The sequence below is a fragment of the Stomoxys calcitrans genome, chromosome 1 (genome assembly GCF_963082655.1).
Source record: "Stomoxys calcitrans chromosome 1, idStoCalc2.1, whole genome shotgun sequence".
NCBI lineage: Eukaryota > Metazoa > Arthropoda > Insecta > Diptera > Muscidae > Stomoxys > Stomoxys calcitrans.
In genome coordinates this window covers 253,792,583-253,811,491 of record NC_081552.1, presented here as the reverse complement: position 1 = coordinate 253,811,491, position 18,909 = coordinate 253,792,583, and the positions used below count along the sequence as shown (strand labels likewise).

At 38.7% G+C, this 18,909-nt stretch overlaps 1 protein-coding gene and 1 long non-coding RNA gene across 2 annotated transcripts in view; one reads left to right on the top strand and one right to left on the bottom strand.

Moving 5' to 3' along the window:
- LOC106084663 (probable serine/threonine-protein kinase DDB_G0282963) overlaps positions 1–18,909 on the bottom strand; it is a 174,442-nt gene that overhangs the window by 103,601 nt on the left and 51,932 nt on the right. The window lies entirely within an intron of this gene.
- LOC106084665 (uncharacterized) overlaps positions 9,203–18,909 on the top strand; it is a 46,588-nt gene continuing 36,881 nt past the window's right edge. Inside the window, exon 1 of the long non-coding RNA XR_001220850.2 lies at positions 9,203–9,575. This is a non-coding gene — a long non-coding RNA (uncharacterized LOC106084665). The remainder of the gene's footprint in view (positions 9,576–18,909) is intronic.

Here is an 18,909-nt window from a genome sequence, read left to right as displayed (position 1 = left end):
TTGACATTGGTGAATACATATTCAGATACCAAGCTGATACCGAGACAATTATTTAGTCAACCTTACCTAACTTTACCAAAATAATTTCTTTGGAAAATTGTATGCTGATTAAGTGAATTGCCCCCAAGTCATCACGAAAGTTGGCATATCACCACTTTTCTCTCTAACATTTATTAAAAAAGGTGTGAATATTTCCCACTCATATTTCCCTCTCATGTTGATGTCAAAGTTTATAGCTGGCATATCAAACTCCCTCATCAAACCATGGACTCACTGGCAGTCATTCACTCAAAGTCACCCAAGTCATAGACAGATCGTTAACAATCTATGAAACAAATCTGTAAGTGTATCTTGAATTGATGGCAACGACAGGATGATCATCTGCTTCCATAGGCATCAAAGCAACAACCCAAATTGGAAAGAAAAAGCTGTTAAGTACAAAACCACCGCCACCACTGAGGTGGGCTATAAAAAGAAAGAAAGAAAGAAAAAACGAAAACTGATTATTAAATCGAAACCCCAAAGTAGAGAAGGCAACCAAATGGACTGAGTTGATGTCGAAGAAGCCAATAGTGATGGCTTTGCCAATGCGATGCTGAAGAAAAAGTCGAAAATCATCATCAATTGCCAGAGATTAGCATAATGACAGTTTTCCAACTCAATAACGTGCAAGTACTTCCAAAAGTGCGGCCGCGAGAGACAAAAACTTTCATTTTATATCGCCAACATCACTACAAATGGCAAGGCAGGCAATGATTGCTGCTGCTGCTAGAGGCAGTTAAGGAAAGCTGAAGAAGACCTAGAGTTGGTCTACACAGAGAAACCCTTTGCATTGTTGTCCATGATTATTCCATAAATAAGTGGAGGAAGTCACTCAACAAAAGCGTAAAAGTTCTTCTCCATCAAATGAAAGAAAATTTGAAAAAAAAAAAATTTCTAAATTTATTTTCGTAGATTGCAAGTGCTCAGCATAAAGTATGTTCCAATTTTTCTAGCTCCAAAAGTCAGCCATTGTGACTTAATTGAAATTAATTATGGGAAATTGTCTTCCAAGTAGGGGCTTGAGTTAAGAGCTAAAAACTAAGTCGCTGTGGCTCACTTGCGTGCTTATTGTGCAACATTATGGGGGGGGAAAACTTAAAAGAGTGTGGGGCTGCGCATGCGCTCTGCTTCCATATTCAACTGCTGGCTGGCTAACTGCTTCTTGTAGTAGGGGTAATTGCTTTTTTTAAAAAAAAAAACGAAAAAAAGAAAACAAAAATAAAAAAGCATTCCCTTCAGATGATAAATACAAAATAAACAATGAATGTGTTCTGTTTTCTATTTCGTCATCTTTTGGAAATTTTGAATTAGGAAAAAGTGGTTAAAAAAAAATATTTTCTCAAATGTGGGTTAAAACAACAACGGCGACTCAGCGACACTCAACACGGGAAGGATGATTACACTGGCAAAGATGATGATGATGATGGTGAACTCCAAAAACCAGCGATCCACACCGGCCATCATCCAACCATTCATCCATCTAAGCCATGAGTTAATGAACAAACCAGCCATTCATCCATTCATCCTACCAAAGGGGCCAGCAGCCGCAAAACCCAACTCCGCCATCATCTAATGCTGAAGCGAAATGTTTAATTCTCAACGCTTTCCGTTGGTGTAAATGACCCCCCACCGCATTATGCGATTATTTCGAGACATTCATTAAATTAAAAAAAAAGCTTTTTACGTTTTCTCAAAAAAAAAAAAAAAAAAAAAATTAAATTTCATAAAGGTTAAGTACTCAACCAAAAAGCAAAGAAGAGTTGTTGCCTTTTTGTTTACTTCCGTTCTAATTGGCCTCTGTGTGTGTGTGTGTGTGTGTGTGCGTGTTGAAGCCAAAGGTCGTTGAACGCCGGCAACGACAACTTGTCTATTAAAAAACTATTCTACATTTTTATGATGGTTTGCATATTTCCTTTGCCGTCCGCAGCGATCTTTCTCATGGTTTTCAATTATGTTTTGCATTGTGCCATAAAGGTGCCCATTAGCGAGCATTAAAAACAGATGAAATTATTTATTAAAGTATGCTGGCCTTAAGTTTAACGTGCGAAAATAAAAGATCCATAAAATCTGTTGTGATGACCACATGGAAATCGATGGGGCATAGACCACCAAGTAAAGTAAAGTCATAACTGAAACATAGAAATCACGCTACAGTCATTCAAAATAGCGATATTGAGCTAAATATTAGCTGTGATTCTTTTTTCTTCCATAGGCAGTATGGTTCGAAGATGGAATATATATCGGCTATAACTTGATATAGTCCCCATATAGACCCATCTGACAAGGTCTAAGGTCAAAGGCCCATTAAAGCTAAATTTATTATCCGACTAGCTGAAGAACCGGGCCTGCTCCGCTGCACCTTTTTTTGCTTTGTATGGAACAATATTTTTATACCCACCACCGAAGGATGGGGGTATATTCATTTTGTCATTCCGTTTGCAACACATCGAAATATCCATTTCCGACCCTATAAAGTATATATATTCTTGATCAGCGTGAAAATCTAAGACGATCTAGACATGTCCGTCCGTCTGTCCGTCTGTCTGTTGAAATCACGCTACAGCCTTTAAAAATAGAGATATTGAGCTGAAACTTTGCACAGATTCTTTTTTTGTCCATAAGCAGGTTAAGTTCGAAGATGGGCTATATCGGACTATATCTTGATATAGCCCCCATATAGACCGATCGGCCGATTAAGGGTCTTAGGCCCATAAAAGCCACATTTATTATCCGATTTTGCTGAAATTTGGAACAGTGAGTTGTGTTAGGCCCTTCGACATCCTTCGTGAATTTGGCTCAGATCAGTCCAGATTTGGATATAGCTGCCATATAGACCGATATGCCAATTTAGGGTCTTAGGCCCATAAAAGCCACATTTATTATCCGATTTCGCTGAAATTTGGGACAGTGAGTTGTGTTAGGCCCTTCGACATCCTCCGTGAATTTGGCTCAGATCGGTCCAGATTTGGATATAGCTGCCATATAGACCGATCATCCGATTTAGGATTTAAGTCCCATAAAAGCCACATTTATTATCCGATTTCGCTGAAATTTGGGACAGTGAGTTGTGTTAGGCCCTTCGACATCCTCCGTGAATTTGGCTCAGATCGGTCCAGATTTGGATATAGCTGCCATATAGACCGATCATCCGATTTAGGGTCTAAGTCCCATAAAAGCCACATTTATTATCCGATTTTGCTGAAATTTGGGACAGTGAGTTGTTTTATGCCTTTTGACATCTTTCTTCAATTTGGCACAGATCGGTTCAGATTTGGATATAGCTGCCATATAGACCGATTTCTTGATTTATGGTTTTGGGCCCATAAAATGCTTATATATTATCCGATGTCGCCAAAATTTGGGACAGTGAGTTAAGTTAAACCCCTTGACATACTTCTGCAATATCGCACAGATCGGTTCAGATTTGGATATAGCTGCCATATTGACCGATATCTACGTTTTAGGTTTTGGGGCCATAAAAGACGCATTTATTGTCCGATGTCGCTGAAATTTGAGACAGTGAGTTTGGTTAGGCTCTTCGAAGTCCTTCTTCAATTTTGCCCAGATTGGTCGAGATTTGAATATAGCTGCCATATAGACCGATATCGCGATTTAAGGTCTTGGCCCCATAAAAGGCGCATTAATAATCCGATTTCATTGAAATTTGACACAGTGACTTATGTTAGGCTTTTCGACATCCGTGTCGTATATGGTTCAGATCGGTTTATTTTTAGATATAGCTAGTGTACTTTTAGTATTTGGTCCAAATCGGAACATATTTTGATATAACTGATATGGGACATAAGGTATGAAATTTCCACCGAATTTTGATGAAAGGTGGTTTACATATATTCCCGAGGTGGTGGGTATCCAAAGTTCGGCCCGGCCGAACTTAACGCCTTTTTACTTGTTTTTTTTTTTCAATATTTATTTTCGACAATTAAAGAGCTTTTATTGAAATACCATGCTTCGAATTTAAGTTTGAATGCAAGGTTTAATCCATTCTTAAAATATTTTATTTCAGCCCGATATTCTCATGATGTCTGATTTAGGGATGTTTTCGGGGGTAAGGTGGTCCCCCAGACACTTGGCCCTGAAAAAATAACAGCATTGTGCTCTTCTCTCAAATCCCATTTATTTAAACCCCATATTCCCTTGGGTTAAGGGGGGAGTTTACACGATGAGACGTCCCCCAAACACATGGCCCCAAAATTGGTTATCAAATTCGTTTTCTAATCGCAGATAGCTTTCATTTGAGCTACATATTGGTATGATTGAAAAAGTCATAGCCTTTGAGGGGTGTTTTGAGGAAGGGGTGATGCCCTAAATTTGATATCAAATTCGTATTCTATTCCCAAATATTGGGTTGCCCAAGTAAGTAATTGCGGATTTTTCATATAGTCGGCGTTGACAAATTTTTTCACAGCTTGCGACTCTGTAATTGCATTCTTTCTTCTGTCACTTACCAGCTGTTACTTTTAGCTTGCTTTTAGAAAAAAAGTGTAAAAAAAGTATATTTGATTAAAGTTCATTCAAAGTTTTATTAAAAATGCATTTACTTTCTTTTAAAAAATCCGCAATTACTTTTTGGGCAACCCAATACTTTTATTTGAGCCCTATATGGCGATGGTCAGTAAAAAATTGCTGTTGCTGTGGGGTATTTTTGGGAAATTCTGGGGACCCCCAGAAAATTGGTCCCTAAAGTGAGTATCAATTCTTGCTCTATCCCCCAATAACTTTCATTTAAGCCGCACATGGACATGGTCGGTAAATATGCCCGATGTAGGGGTGTTTGTGGTCCCGCAAACACTAAGCCCTGAAAATATATCAGCAAGGTGCTCTACTCTTATATATCATTTATTTGAACCCCATATTGCCAAAATTGGATGTCAAATTCGTTTTCTAATCTCAAATAACATTCATTTAAATCCCTTGTTGCAAAAGCCAGCAAATATGTCTGGTTTGGGGTATGGGCCCTAAAAACCATCAATATTGAGCTCCACTGCCTTGAAGACCCAAATTGACTTGGTGAGCAAATACATCCTATTTGGGATTTGTTATGGTGGTTGGACGTCCCCTACGCAGTTGGTCCCGAATAGTGATATCAGATTTATGGTCTACTCCCGAATACCTTTCACTGGAGCCCCATATTTCAATAGTCGGCAAACATGACCAGCTTGGGGGATGGGGAGGCCACTCAGTAACTTGGCTTTGCAAATATATATCAGAATCGTGTTCTACTCTAAAATACCTCATATGGCAATGGTCAGCAAATACTTTGTATTTGGGTGGTGTTGTGGGGGGTGGGGTGGCCCCATGGACACTTTTCCCGAACATTGATATCAGATTCATGCTTTACTCCCAAAGACCTTTCATTAAAGCCCCATGTTGCTATGGTCGTAAATTTGTCCCCTTTGAGGGATGTTTTTGGAAAGAGGCGGCCCGCCAAACACTTGGTCCCACCTCTGGATATCAGATGCGTATTCTACACTCAAATAGCTTTTATTTAAGCCCCATATTGCCATGGACAGTAAATATGTCCTGTTTGGCGGGTGTTTTTGGGACCAAAAACTTGGTCCCACATTTGGATATCAGATTCGTATTTTACTTGCAAATATCTTTAATATCTTTTAAAAGTCCCATATTGCCATGGTAGGTAAATATGTGCAATTTAGGGGTCTTTTGGGGGTTGGTGTGGTCCCCCAAACACTTGGTCCGACAATTGGATATCAGATACGTTTTCTAACCTTAAATACCTTTCATTTGAGTCCCATATTGTCGTGATTGGTGTATATATATATTTGATAGGTTTTGGCGGTAGGGCGCTACCCCTGGGTAACCCATCCGAAATTTGGATATCAAATTTTTGTTTGTAGGTTAGGAGAGCACACAAAATATTGCTTAAATCGCACCACCCATCTCCGAGAGCTGGTGTTTCTGAAAATTAGGTAAGGGGGAGGGTTCACTCCCCCTTCAGATATCAAAAAATGTAGTACCCTATTTTCACAACGGGATCATTATGCATCATTAGTGAAAATTTCAAGAAAATCGGTTCAGCCATTTCTGAGTCTGTAGGGAACACACAAATAAACAAACACACATTTTTATACCCTCCACCATAGGATGGGGGGATATACTAATTTCGTCATTCTGTTTGTAACTACTCGAAATATTCGTCTGAGACCCCATAAAGTATATATTGTAGCTGCCACAGGGACGTAGCCAGGATTTTATTTTTGGGGGGGGGCTACCCCACATTTTTCAAAATCGAAAAATGACAAAATTCTGTAACTGTGAAATTGGTAAAGATTCCTCATTTGTATACCCACCACCATAGGATGGGGGTATACTAATTTCGTCATTCCGTTTGCAACACCTCGAAATATGCGTCTTAGACCCTACAAAGTAGATATAGTCTTGATCGTCATGTCATTTAAATTCGATCTAGCCATGTCCGTCCGTCTGTCTGTCGAAAGCACGCTAACTTTCGAAGGAGTAAAGCTAACCGCTTGCAATTTTGCACAAATACTTCTAATAAGTGTAGGTCGGTTGAAATTGTAAATGGGCCAAATTGGTCCATGTTTTAATATGGCTGCCATATAAACCGATCTTGGGTCATGACTTCTTGAGCATCTAGAGGGCGCAATTTTTTCCGATTTGACTGAAATTTTGCACGTGGTAACACTTCCAGTAACTGCGCTAAGTATGGTTGAAATCGGTCCATGTTTTGATATAGCTGGCATATAAATCGATCTTAGGTCTTGACTTCTTCGCGTCTAAAGGGCGCAATTCCTATCCGATTTAGCTGAAATTTTGAACGACGTTTTGCATTTTGACTTCTAACGACTGTGCTAAGTAAGGTTTAAATTGTTTCATAACCTGATATAGGTCCAATGGGAGGCGGTCATTCTCCAAGAACCACATTCAACCTGTTTGCTACCGTGTCTGCATGAATATTGTCTAGACCGGCTTGATATGCTGCTTGATCGCGAGGTTCTCTCTTGCAGCGCTGGACCTCACGCTCAAGATCTAAAGGCCTACCTTAAGGCTTCTGGGCGGTGGATTCCTATCCACAAGATGGTCTCTGCGATAACATCCTAGAAATGTATTGCTTAGACAGCATGTGGATATTTATTCGCACGGGTAGAATCTTTGTCTCCTGATGGGGATGGTCTATGTGAGAACTGAGGAGACATCCCGTCGCAGTTCGAAAAGCGGCAGATCTGAATATTATTACACTGCATGTCACAGAGTTGATGAGACCACACTGGCGCTGCATAACTTACTACAGACCGGCCAATTGCTTTGTACATGGTCAACAAGGTTTATTTTCTTGCGGGGGCTAGAATGGAGGATAGGTGGAGGTAAAACAATGCCTATGGTGCTGAAATTTGGTGCAGTGAGTTGTGTTATGCCCTTCGACATCTTACTTCAATTTGGCCCAGATCGGTCCAGATTTGGATATAGCTGCCATATAGACCGATCCTCCGATTTAAGGTTTTGGGCCCATAAGAGGCGCATTTATCGTCCGATTTTGCTAAAATTTGGGACAGTGAGTTACGTTATGCCCTTGGACATACTTCTTCAATTTGGTCCAGATCGGTTCAGATTTGGATATAGCTGTCATATAGACCGATCCTCTGATTTAAGGTTTTGGGCCCATAAGAGTCGCATTTATCGTCCGATTTTGCTGAAATTTGGGACAGTAAGTAAGGTTAAGTTACACGACATACTTTTGCATTATGGCACAGATCGGTCCCGATTTGGATATAGTTGCCATATAGACCGATCTGTCGATTTAAGGTCTTGAGCCCATAAATGGCGCATTTGTTGTCCGATTTTGCTAAAATTTGGGACAGTGAGTTATGTTATGCCTTTGGACATCCTGACATACTTCTTCAATTTGGTCCAGATCGGTCCAGATTTGGATATTGTTGCCATATAGACCAATCTCTCGATTTAAGGTTTTGGACAAATAAAAGGCGCATTTATTGTCCGATGTCGCCGGAATTTAGGGCAGTGAGTTAGGTTAAGCCCCTCGACATACTTTTGCAATATGGCACAGATCGGTCCAGATTTGGATATAGCTGCTATATTGACTGATCTCTCGATTTAAGGTTTTAGGCCCATAGAAGATTTTGCTGAAATTTGGGACAGTGAGTTGTGCTAGGCCCTTCCACATCCTTATTCAATTTTGTTCAGATCGGTCCAGATTTGGATATAGCTGCCATATAGACCGATACGCCGATTTAGGGTCTAAGGCCCATAAAAGACACATTTATTATCCGATTTGGGTGAAATTTGGGACAGTAAGTTGCGTTCAGCCCCTTGACTTCATTCTTCAATTTGGCCCAGATCGGTTTAGATTTGAATATAGCTGACATATAGACCGATCTCTTGATTTAAGGTCTATCGCCCATAAAAGACGCATTTATTTTCCGATATCGCCGAAATTTGGGACAGTGAGTTGTGTTGGGCTCTTTGACATTCTTCTGCAACTTGGCCCAAATCGGTCCAGATTTGGATATAGGTGCCATATAGACTGATATCTCGATTTTAAGTCGCGGCCCCATAAAAGGTGCATTTATAATCCGATTTCACTGAAATTTGATACAGTGACTTATGTTAGGTTTTTCCTCATCCGTGTCGTATATGGTTCACATCGGTTTATTTTTAGATATAGCAACTTAAAAGACTAATTTTTTTATACACAATTGAACAAAGACTTGTACTTTTTAGTATTTGGTCCAAATCGGAACATATTTCGATATAGCTGCAATGGGGCATAAGGTATGCATTTTTCACCGGATTTTGACGAATGGTTGTTTACATATATACCCGAGGTGGTGGGTATACAAAGTTCGGCCCGGCCGAACTTAACGCTATTGAACTATTCAACATGATAGACAAAATGGTCTTATCTTATTCAAATCATTAAACAGTTCAAATTCATTCAGAATCCATGCATGCCCTGCAGGCAGCCTCTGTAGAGTCACTGTTTTGTAACTTGGTCTAGCGTAATTGGAAAGCTATTGGGTGTTGTTTCATTTTCTTATCACCATCCCAATTTGCTTCTTGTTAATTGTGATATGTTGGTTACCATATTACCCCTATGATATTATGATAGCCTTCATTTTAAAGTCTATCAAACTAATTTGAATATTAAGCATTAAAAATTATTTTTAATGGAACCATAGATTTTCGTTTGATTTTCATCATTTTGAACAAACCTTCCATTACAACCTGATCATCATTCAATGGATTATCGCAATTACAGAGAGAGAGATTAAAAGACACAGCGCAAATTAGCCACTACTGACCTGAAAACTAGGCAGTAGGAAGGCAATAAGCCACACAAGGGGACAGACTGATTTCCTGCGAACATCGCTCGTCTACAAATAACCTTTGGGCTGTTCGTCGTCTGATGGCATGCATCCACTATACGAGTCGTCGATAATGGAGTAGTTTTTAAAACCGCAAAATTACGTCATTACAAATCAAGAAGAAGAAAAAAAACTAAAACAACAAACTAAGTAAGTAGAAGCAACAACAACAGCAACAACACCATCCGTACGCTTTATTAACATTCATTAAAACAAATTTAATTAATTGCGTACTGAAGCAAACAGCGAACAAACAACAAAAAACAAACACACCGACCTGTAACAGCATGGTTGGCAAAGCCAACCTGCTGATGGTTGGATTTAGCTTCAGCCTTAGATATGGCTGGCCAAGCTGGAGGTGCTCGAATGTTGAATGTTGGTGCTGATGGTCATAAAACAAACTCAACAAACAAATGTAGCAGCCAGGCAACCGGCAAACTCGGCTAACAAACCACAAAAACATAAAGGCAGGTTAAAAACAAACTTGGGCGACTGACTGATTGACTGACTTACTACCTCAACTAGCGATGCGGAAAGCATAGCTCATTTGCACATGGCAGAAGCCGTGGCGGCAGCAGCAACAACAACAACTCCAGCACCATCTTTAGGCCGCTAGCGATCAAAATGAGAGGAGCAACATCATCATTGGCAGCACCACGAAAATCATTGTAGACACACCATAGCCGACTTAAAATATCTGAAAGGTCCATAAAAAAAAACAAAAACCTTTGATGCTCTGGACCAAATCGATTGGAGTTGCCATTGAAAAAGTTTTTTTGTCTTAAGCAAAAAAATCTTCAAAGTACCCTCTACTAAGATTAAGGATATTTTAACTATCCTTTACTAAAGTGAAGGGTAGATGAACTACCCTTGACTAAGATTAGGGGTACTTAAACTACACAGTACTTAGGTTAAAGTTGCTTAAACTACCCTTTACTTAGGTTAAAGTTGCTTAAACTACCCTTTACTGAGGTAAAGGGTACTACAACTACCCTTTGTTAAGGTTAAAGGTACTAAAACTAAACTTTACTAAGGTCAAGAGCACTAAAACTAACCTTTACTAAGGTTAAGGTCACTTTGGAGTACTAAAACTACCATTTACTAAGAAAACTAAACTCCTCTTTACTAAGGTCAAGGGTATTTAAACTGCGCTTTATTAAGGATAGGCGTACTATAACTACCCTCTACAAAGGTAAATAGTACTAAAAATACTCTTTACTAAGGTAACTACCCTTTACTAAGTTAAAGGGTACCCTTAACTAAGGTTAAGGTTAAGATTAGGGGTACTTCAACTACCCTTTACTAAGGTTAAGGGAACTAAAATTACCCTTTTTAATGTTAAGTTTACTAAAACTACCCTTTACTAAGGTTAAGGGTATTAAACCTTCCATTTACTAAGGTTAAGGGTACAAAAACTGCCCTTTAATAATGTTAGTGGGTACTAAAACTACACTTTACTAAAGTTACAGGTACTAAATCTACCCTTAACAAGCCTTTACTAATGTTAAGGATACTTAAACTACCCTTTACTTTAAGGGTACTAAACCTACCCTTTACTAAAGTTAGGGGTACTAAGCCTACCCTTTACTAAGGTTAGGGGTACTAAAACTACACTTTAATAATGTTAAGGATGCTAAAACTACACTTTACTAAGGTTAAGGAAACTAAAACTACACTTTACTGAGGTTAAGGGTTTTAAAACTACCCTTGACTAATGTTTAAGGCACTATAACTACCCTTTACTAAGATTAAGGGTACTAAACCTACCCTTTACTAAGGTTAAGGGTACTAAAACTGTCCTTTACTAATGTTAATGGGCACTCAAACTACACTTTACTAAGGTTAAGGGTGCTAAAATTACAATTAACTAAGGTTGAGGATACCCAAACTACCCTTTACTAAGGTTTACGGACAGTGAAATTGCCCTAAGGACGTCCTGGTTGTTAGGACGGTAAGATCATGAACAGTCTTGGCATGTAAGTAGGAGATTAACGCCATCTCTGAGGATGGCAAAATCCGCGTCGTTTGGGTGCCGGGCCATCACGGTGTAAGGGGGAATGAAAGGGCAGACGATTTGGCGGTGAAGGCCAACGAACTGCAGTCAATAAACTTGGTAAACCCGAAGCGCTTCGGATCGACGCAGTTCGAGTTAAGGGTATGGGCGACGAATGGAGCAGCGAAACGGTCGGTAGGACAGCGAAAATATAATGGGGAGATTCAGATCGTGAGAAGACGAGACTATTGCTGAAAGAAAGCAAGAATGAGGTCAGTATAGCTCTCGGTATCATAACAGGACACATAGGACTACGAGCTCGCTTATGTAAAATCGGTGCGGCAAGTGATAGCATGTGTCGAGCATGGTAGGAAGATGATGAGATGTTGGAGCATTTCCTTTGTCTTGCCCGGCTTTTCGTCTGTCTGTCGAAAGCACGCTAACTATCGAAGGAGTAAAGCTAGGCGCTTGAAATTTTACACAAATACTTTTTATTAGTGTAGGTCGGTTGGGATTGTAAATGGGCCAAATCGGACCATGTTTTGATATAGCTGCCATATAACCCAATCTTTGGTTTTGACTTCTTGAGCCTCTAGAATTTTTTTTTTTGAAATTTTGCAAGTGTTGTTTTGGTATCACTTTCAACAACTGTGTTAAGTATGATTCAAATCGGTTCGTAATCTGGTATAGCTGTCATATAAACCGATCTTGGATCTTGACTTTTTGAGCCAATAGAGAGCGCAATTATTATCCGATTTGGCTGAAACTTAGCATGAGGTGTTTTCTTATGACATCCAACGACTGTGCTAGCTATGGCGCAAATCGGTACATAACCCGATATAGCTGCCATATAAACTTATCTGGGATCTTGACTTCTTGAGCCTCTAGAGGGCGCAATTCTCATCCGATTTGGCTGAAATTTTGTGCAAGGGCTTCCCTCATGACCTTCAACATACGTCTTCAATATGGTCTGAATCGATCAATAGTTTGATACAGCTCCCATAAAAACCGATCTCCCGATTTTGCTTCTTGAGCCTCTAGATGGCGCAATTCTTATCCGAATGAACTGAAATATTACCCAATGACTTCTACAACGTTCAGCATTCATTTGTGGTCCGAATCGGATTATAACTTGATAAAGCGCCAATAGCATAACATTACTTATTCAATATTCTTTGTTTGCCTAAAAAGTGATACCGCGCATAGAACTCGACAAATGCGATCCAGAGTGGAGGGTATATAAGATTCGGCCCGGCCGAACGCTCTTACTTGTTTAGTATTTGGAGCGAACAATAAACAGATTACTAGCTTAGGTGTATGTCCATAGTGGCATGAGGCGGATTAATATCGGCACTCTCTTTTCAACCTAACCTATACTAAGGGTATTAAAACTAGCTTCTACTAAGGTTAAAGGTACTAAATTACCCTTTACTAAGGTTAAAGGTACTAAAATTATCCTGTAGTAAGGCTAAGGGTACAAAAAATTCCCTTTACTATGGTTAAGAGTAACAATATTACACTTTACTAAGGTTAAAAGTACTAAAACTAAACATTACTAAGGTGGTGGATACCCTTTACTACGGTATCCATCACCTTAGTAAAGCTAAAGGATGCCCATTACTAAGGATAAATGTACCCTTTACTAAGGTTAAAGGTACCATTTACTAAAGAAGAGAGTAACATTTATTAGGATTTAGGGTATTTCAATACCATTTACTATGGTTAAGTGTATTTAAACGAAAACTACCTTTTACTAAGGTTAAGGGTACTAAAGCTACCCTTCACTAAGGTTAATTGACCGTTTACTAAGGGTAAGTGTACGATATCTTCCATTTACTAAGGTTAAAACTACTAAAACTAAACTTTACTAAGGTGATGGATACCCTTTACTAAGGTAAAGGGTGCCCTTTACTAAATTTACCCTTTACTAAGGTTAACGGTACTGTTTACTTAGGTTAGGGGAGCCATTTAGTAAGGTTAAGTGTATTGAAAAGAAAACTACCCTTTACTTAGGTTATGGGTTCTAAAACTACCCTTCATTAAGGTTAATTTACCGTTTACTAAGGGTAGGTGTACGATATCTTTCGTTTACTAAGGTTAAGGGTGCGATAACTTCCCTTTACAAATCTTAATGTTACGGTATCTTCCCTTTACTAAGTTTAAGGGTACTTAAACTTCACTTTACTAAGGTTAAGGGTACTAAAACTGCCCTTTACTAAGGTTGAGGTTACTAAAACTTTACTAAGGTTAACGGTACTTTTTACTAAAGTTAAGGGTACCACTTACTAAGATAGAGAGTACCCTTTATTTAACCAACTAATGTTAAGGGGACTAAAACTACCCTTCACTAAGGTTAATTTACCAATTACTAAGGGTAAGTGTACGATATTTTTCGTTTACTCAAGTTAAGGGTACGATAACTTCCTTTTACTAATCTTGAGGTTACATAACTTTCCGTTAACTAAGTTTTAGGGTACTAAAACTACACTTTACTAAGGATAGGATACTAAAACTACCCTTTACTAAGGTTAAGGTTACTAAATCTACCCTTTGCTAAGGTTAGGGATTCTAAACCTACCCTTTGCTAAGGTTAGGGATACATTAATAACCATTCAGTAAAGTTAAGGGTATTTTAACAATATTTTACTAAGGTTAGGGGTACTAAATCTACCCTTAACTAAGGTTAAAGGTACGATATCTACCGTTTACTAAGGTTAAGTGTACGATATCTTTCGTATATTAACGTTAAGGGTACGATAACTTCCCTTTACTAATCTTAAGGTTACTAACTTCTCTGTACTAAGCTTAAAGGTACTGAAACTACCTCTTACTAAGGTTAAGGGTATTTTAACAACCTTTCACTAAGGTTAAGGTTACTAAAACTACCCTTTGCCCAGGTTAAGGGTAGTTTAACAACCTTAAGGATATTTTAACAACATTTCACTAAGGGTAAGGGTACGATATATACCGTTTACTTAGGTCAAGTGTACGTTATCTTTCGTTTACTAAGGTTAAGGGTACCATAACTTCCTTTTACTACGATAAATTCTTTTTACTAAATTTAAGGGTACTAAAACACCCCCTTTACTAAGGTTAAGGACACAAAAACTAACCTTTATAAAGCTTAACGGGAACTAAAACAACCCTTACTTAGGTTAAGGGTACTTAAACTACCCTTTACTCAGGCTAAGGATACTTTAACAACCTTTTACAAAGATTAAGAATACTTTAACAACCTTTAACTAATGTTAAAGGTACTTAAACTATTCTTTATTAAAGTTAAGAATACTTAAACTACCCAATTGGCAACACTGATGCAAAAAGTTTAATGTGCTCCACTCTGACTGTTGCAAATTACCAAATAAAATTCCTACAAAGATGATCACCATCATCTGACCATACGAACGCCCATCCAATGATGTTAAACTGACCGAATCATTGTTTCTTTGCATTTTATTTCTTAGGTTTCTGGGGTAGGGTTGCACCAGAGCATTGTGAAATTCTCTGTTGTTTGGTGTTGTTTAGTTTTTTTTTTTGTTCGCATATTTCCAATCTAACACCGGATGGAGGAGATTTGCATGTCTTGGCCAGAGAGGCCAACCCAAATGGTGGTGGCCAGACCCAGTGCTCTGCTCAAACCAAATTGCCAGACAATAGATATGGCAAAAAGTTTTGTAAGATTTCTTTCTCACATTATCGCAGAGCCATAAATTCTAAAAATAATGGAAATCACCACCACGACCACCAAGAACCTCCTCCCTTTGCCACGCCATGGAAAACAGAAACAGATCACAATTTTTATGGCAATAGAGACAACTAAGAATGCTGAACACGAAACAAGGAAAAGTCAATACCTTTTAGCTTGGAAACATTTAATTATGGGTCCATTGCGACCACCCCACTGAGAAACCGTCAACAACTGAAGCCCAGAGTCTTCAGAGTGCTTGCAAACTCTTAACAAGAAGTACCTGATCGACGAGTGGTTTTAATTTTAGAAGATGGAAAACAAAAACTCAACATTGTCTCGACTTAAGTCTTTGGTGAGGTGCACCGGCACCGGCACCAGCAACAGCAACAGCACCATCATCGTCACCGTCATCCGTGTACGAAAGTGAAACCTCCAGACAGACACTTCGTCTTTGGGAAAATGCCATGAGAACAAGTTGCTTTTCCGTCCGCCAGTCTTTCCGTTTGAATGCCAACGAGCCAGCAAGCAACACTGGTTACCACCTCCTTCTGATTGAACAACCTCAGCCACAATGGAGGAATTTCTCAAGAAGCTGACTGCAACCATCAAGACTTTGAGCTGGTCTTTATGGCATTTTTCTTATTGAACGTTGTTTATGTTTATGGTGGTGCTACAGGCGCAGGCGCAGGCGCTCACACAGAGCACAATGGGGTCATCATAAAAAGTAATCATAATAGCAGGTTATTAAATGAAGGAATGAAAGGATCCAAAAAGACGGGGAAAAAAATATAATAAAAAATTCTTCAAAGCCAAAAACCATAATTTTAACAAGTTTTTGTGTTCGTTAGGCAGATGTGTAGGGAGGAGATAAACAGTGAAAGGGAAATGCAAATTTGGCGGTATTGGAATATAGGAGAATTCAAACAACTCGAAATCAGCGACGACAAGTTGAACATATTAAATTAATTCCATTAAAACTTATAAGTGGCCCTATGACATCATCGATGCATTAGTTATAGAGCCACTATTGTGTCTCAGTTAAAATCGTGCCGTAGTGATACTTAAACTACCTTTTCGCAAGTAGTATTGAAAAATTCCTCTCATAAGTCAAATTGAACGTAAGCTTCCTTTTTCATGAGAAAATTGTATTTTTCTAAGGAAAATTGTGTTAAAACACTTATTTTCGTAGAAAAATGCAACTAAGAACACTATTTTCTAAGTCGTTGTATCATAAAGCAAAACAACTGAAACTTATATTTTCCAAGAGAAATGGTACTGAACTACAGTTTCTCTAGGCAAAGGTGCTTAACTACTCTTTCGAATGGTACTTAAAGTAGACCTGGAAAAATATCGATGGCACTATCGATATTTTATATCTCGTCTGCATATCGAGTATATTTCTTCCTATCGATATTATCGGCAAAGTTCAATTATTTACAAAATTTGACAAAAATATGCGATCCGACACTGAATGTATTCTATAGGATACATTACGCCTATAGAGGGCGCCCTTTCACCCGATAGGGCTAAAATTTTGTACAATGATTTCTCTCATGACTTCCAAATGACTTTATTAATTTATGTTTTATTCGGTCTGTGTATTGATATTGCGTCTATATAAATCCATTTCCTGATTTTTACTTTCATTTTCGTTTGAAATATAGGTAATGGAAAATTGACTATAGTATCGATACAATCGATATTTATTATTAAATAATCGAAAATATCGAATGTTTCGACTATCGATAGTTTGCCAGCTGCTTCTCTTGTAACAAAATTTTTACATAAACTATGCTGTCTTAAGGGAAGATGGTACCAAATTACTCTATCCTTAGGAAGAGGTTACTAAACCTATATTTCCGTAGAAATATGGTCCAAAAGCCACACTATCCAAAGGAAAACTAACCTAAAATATTATTTTCCAAAAAAAAAAAAAACAAGTAAAAAGGCGTTAAGTTCGGCCCTACAAACCGATCTCGGATCTTGACTTCTTGAGCCACTAGAGGGCACAATTCTCAACCGATATGGCTGAAATTTTGCATGAGGTGTTTTATTATGACATCCAACAACTGTGCTGAGTAAAGTTGAAATCGGTCCATAACCTGATATAGCTGCCATATAAACCGATCTGGGTTCTTGACTTCTTGAACCGCTAGAGGGCACAATTCGTATCCGATTTGGCTGAAATTTTGCATGACGTATTTCGTCACAACTTCCAACAACTATGCCAAGTATGGTTGAAATCGGTCGATAACCTGATATAGGTGCCATATAAACCGATTTCAGATCTTGACTTCTTGAGCCGCTAGAGGACGCAATTCTTATCCGATTTAGCTAAAATTTTGCATGACGTATTTCGTCACAACTTCCAACAACTGTGCTGAGTATGGTTGAAATCGGTCCATAACCTGATACAGCTGCCATATAAACCGATCTCAGGTCTTGACTTCTTGAGCCACTAGAGGGCGCATTTCTCATCCGATTTGGCTGAAATTTTCCACGAGGTGTTTTATTATGACTTTCAACAACTGTGCTGAGTATGGTTGATATCAGTCCATAACCTGATATAGCTGCCATATAAACCGATCTCGGGTCTTGACTTTTTGAGCCACTAGAGAGCACAATTCTCATCCGATTTGGCTGAAATTTTGCATGACGTATTTCGTCACAACTTCCAACAACTGTGCTGAGTATGGTTGAAATCGGTCTATAACCTGATATAGCTCCCATACAAACTGATCTCGGATCTTGACTTCTTGAGCCACTAGAGGGCACAATTCGCATCCGATTTGGCTGAAATTTTGCATGACGTATTTTGTCACAACTTCCAACAACTGTGCTGAGTATGGTTGAAATCGGTCTATAACCTGATATAGCTGCCATATAAACCGATCTCGCGTCTTGAGCCACTAGAGGGCACAATTCTCATCCGATTTGGCAAAAAATTTTACACATAGACTTCTACTATGGTCTCCAATATTCAATATTCTTTTATCCTTTGTTTGTCTAAAAAGAGATACCGGGAAAGAACTCGACAAATGCCATCCATGGTGGAGGATATATAAGATTCGTCTCCGCCGTACTTAACACCCGTTTACTTGTTTCTTTTTCTATTTATAATAGAAACAGTTTACCCTATGGTCTGCAGCCGGCCAATATCCGATTGTCCGATTGTATGTACTTTTGTTATATTTTAACATATTAAATGATAATTTCTCCAGTTAATTGCTCATACCCGATTACGATGCAGCAGCATTTGTTGCACAATCTCTTACAATTATTGTGCCCACTCCAAATGGCGGAAGTACAATTAATGGAAATTTCCCCCGAAAGAAAATTTCCAATTTTTCTCCCATTGTGACGGCGCTAATGGTGGTGGGTGTTTGGGTTTTTAATTTTATTTTCATGCGAACTTGAAGACTTTTGAGGTTTTTTTTTGAGTCATGTGAACCATTGGCGCATTAGTTATGCGAATAGAAATGAAAATCGCATTGGCCAAGGAAAAACACGAAATGAAATAAGTAGAAGAAGAAGAAGAAGAAAACAAAAGCGCAAAAAAGCTGGCCCCTTAAAACAATGTGAACGAATGGCCTGCATGTCAGGCTTGAATGAAAACATATGAACAAAAAGGAAAACTTCCACTTCCATGCCCAGCCAGGTTAAAAAAATAGGAGGGTGGGATGCATTATCAACTTGCTGGGATGGATGGATGAATGGATGGATAGATGCATGTGCTGACATCCATACCCCCAACTGACAAGAGACCCTGGCTGTGTGATGAGACACGCTTTGGGCATAAACTC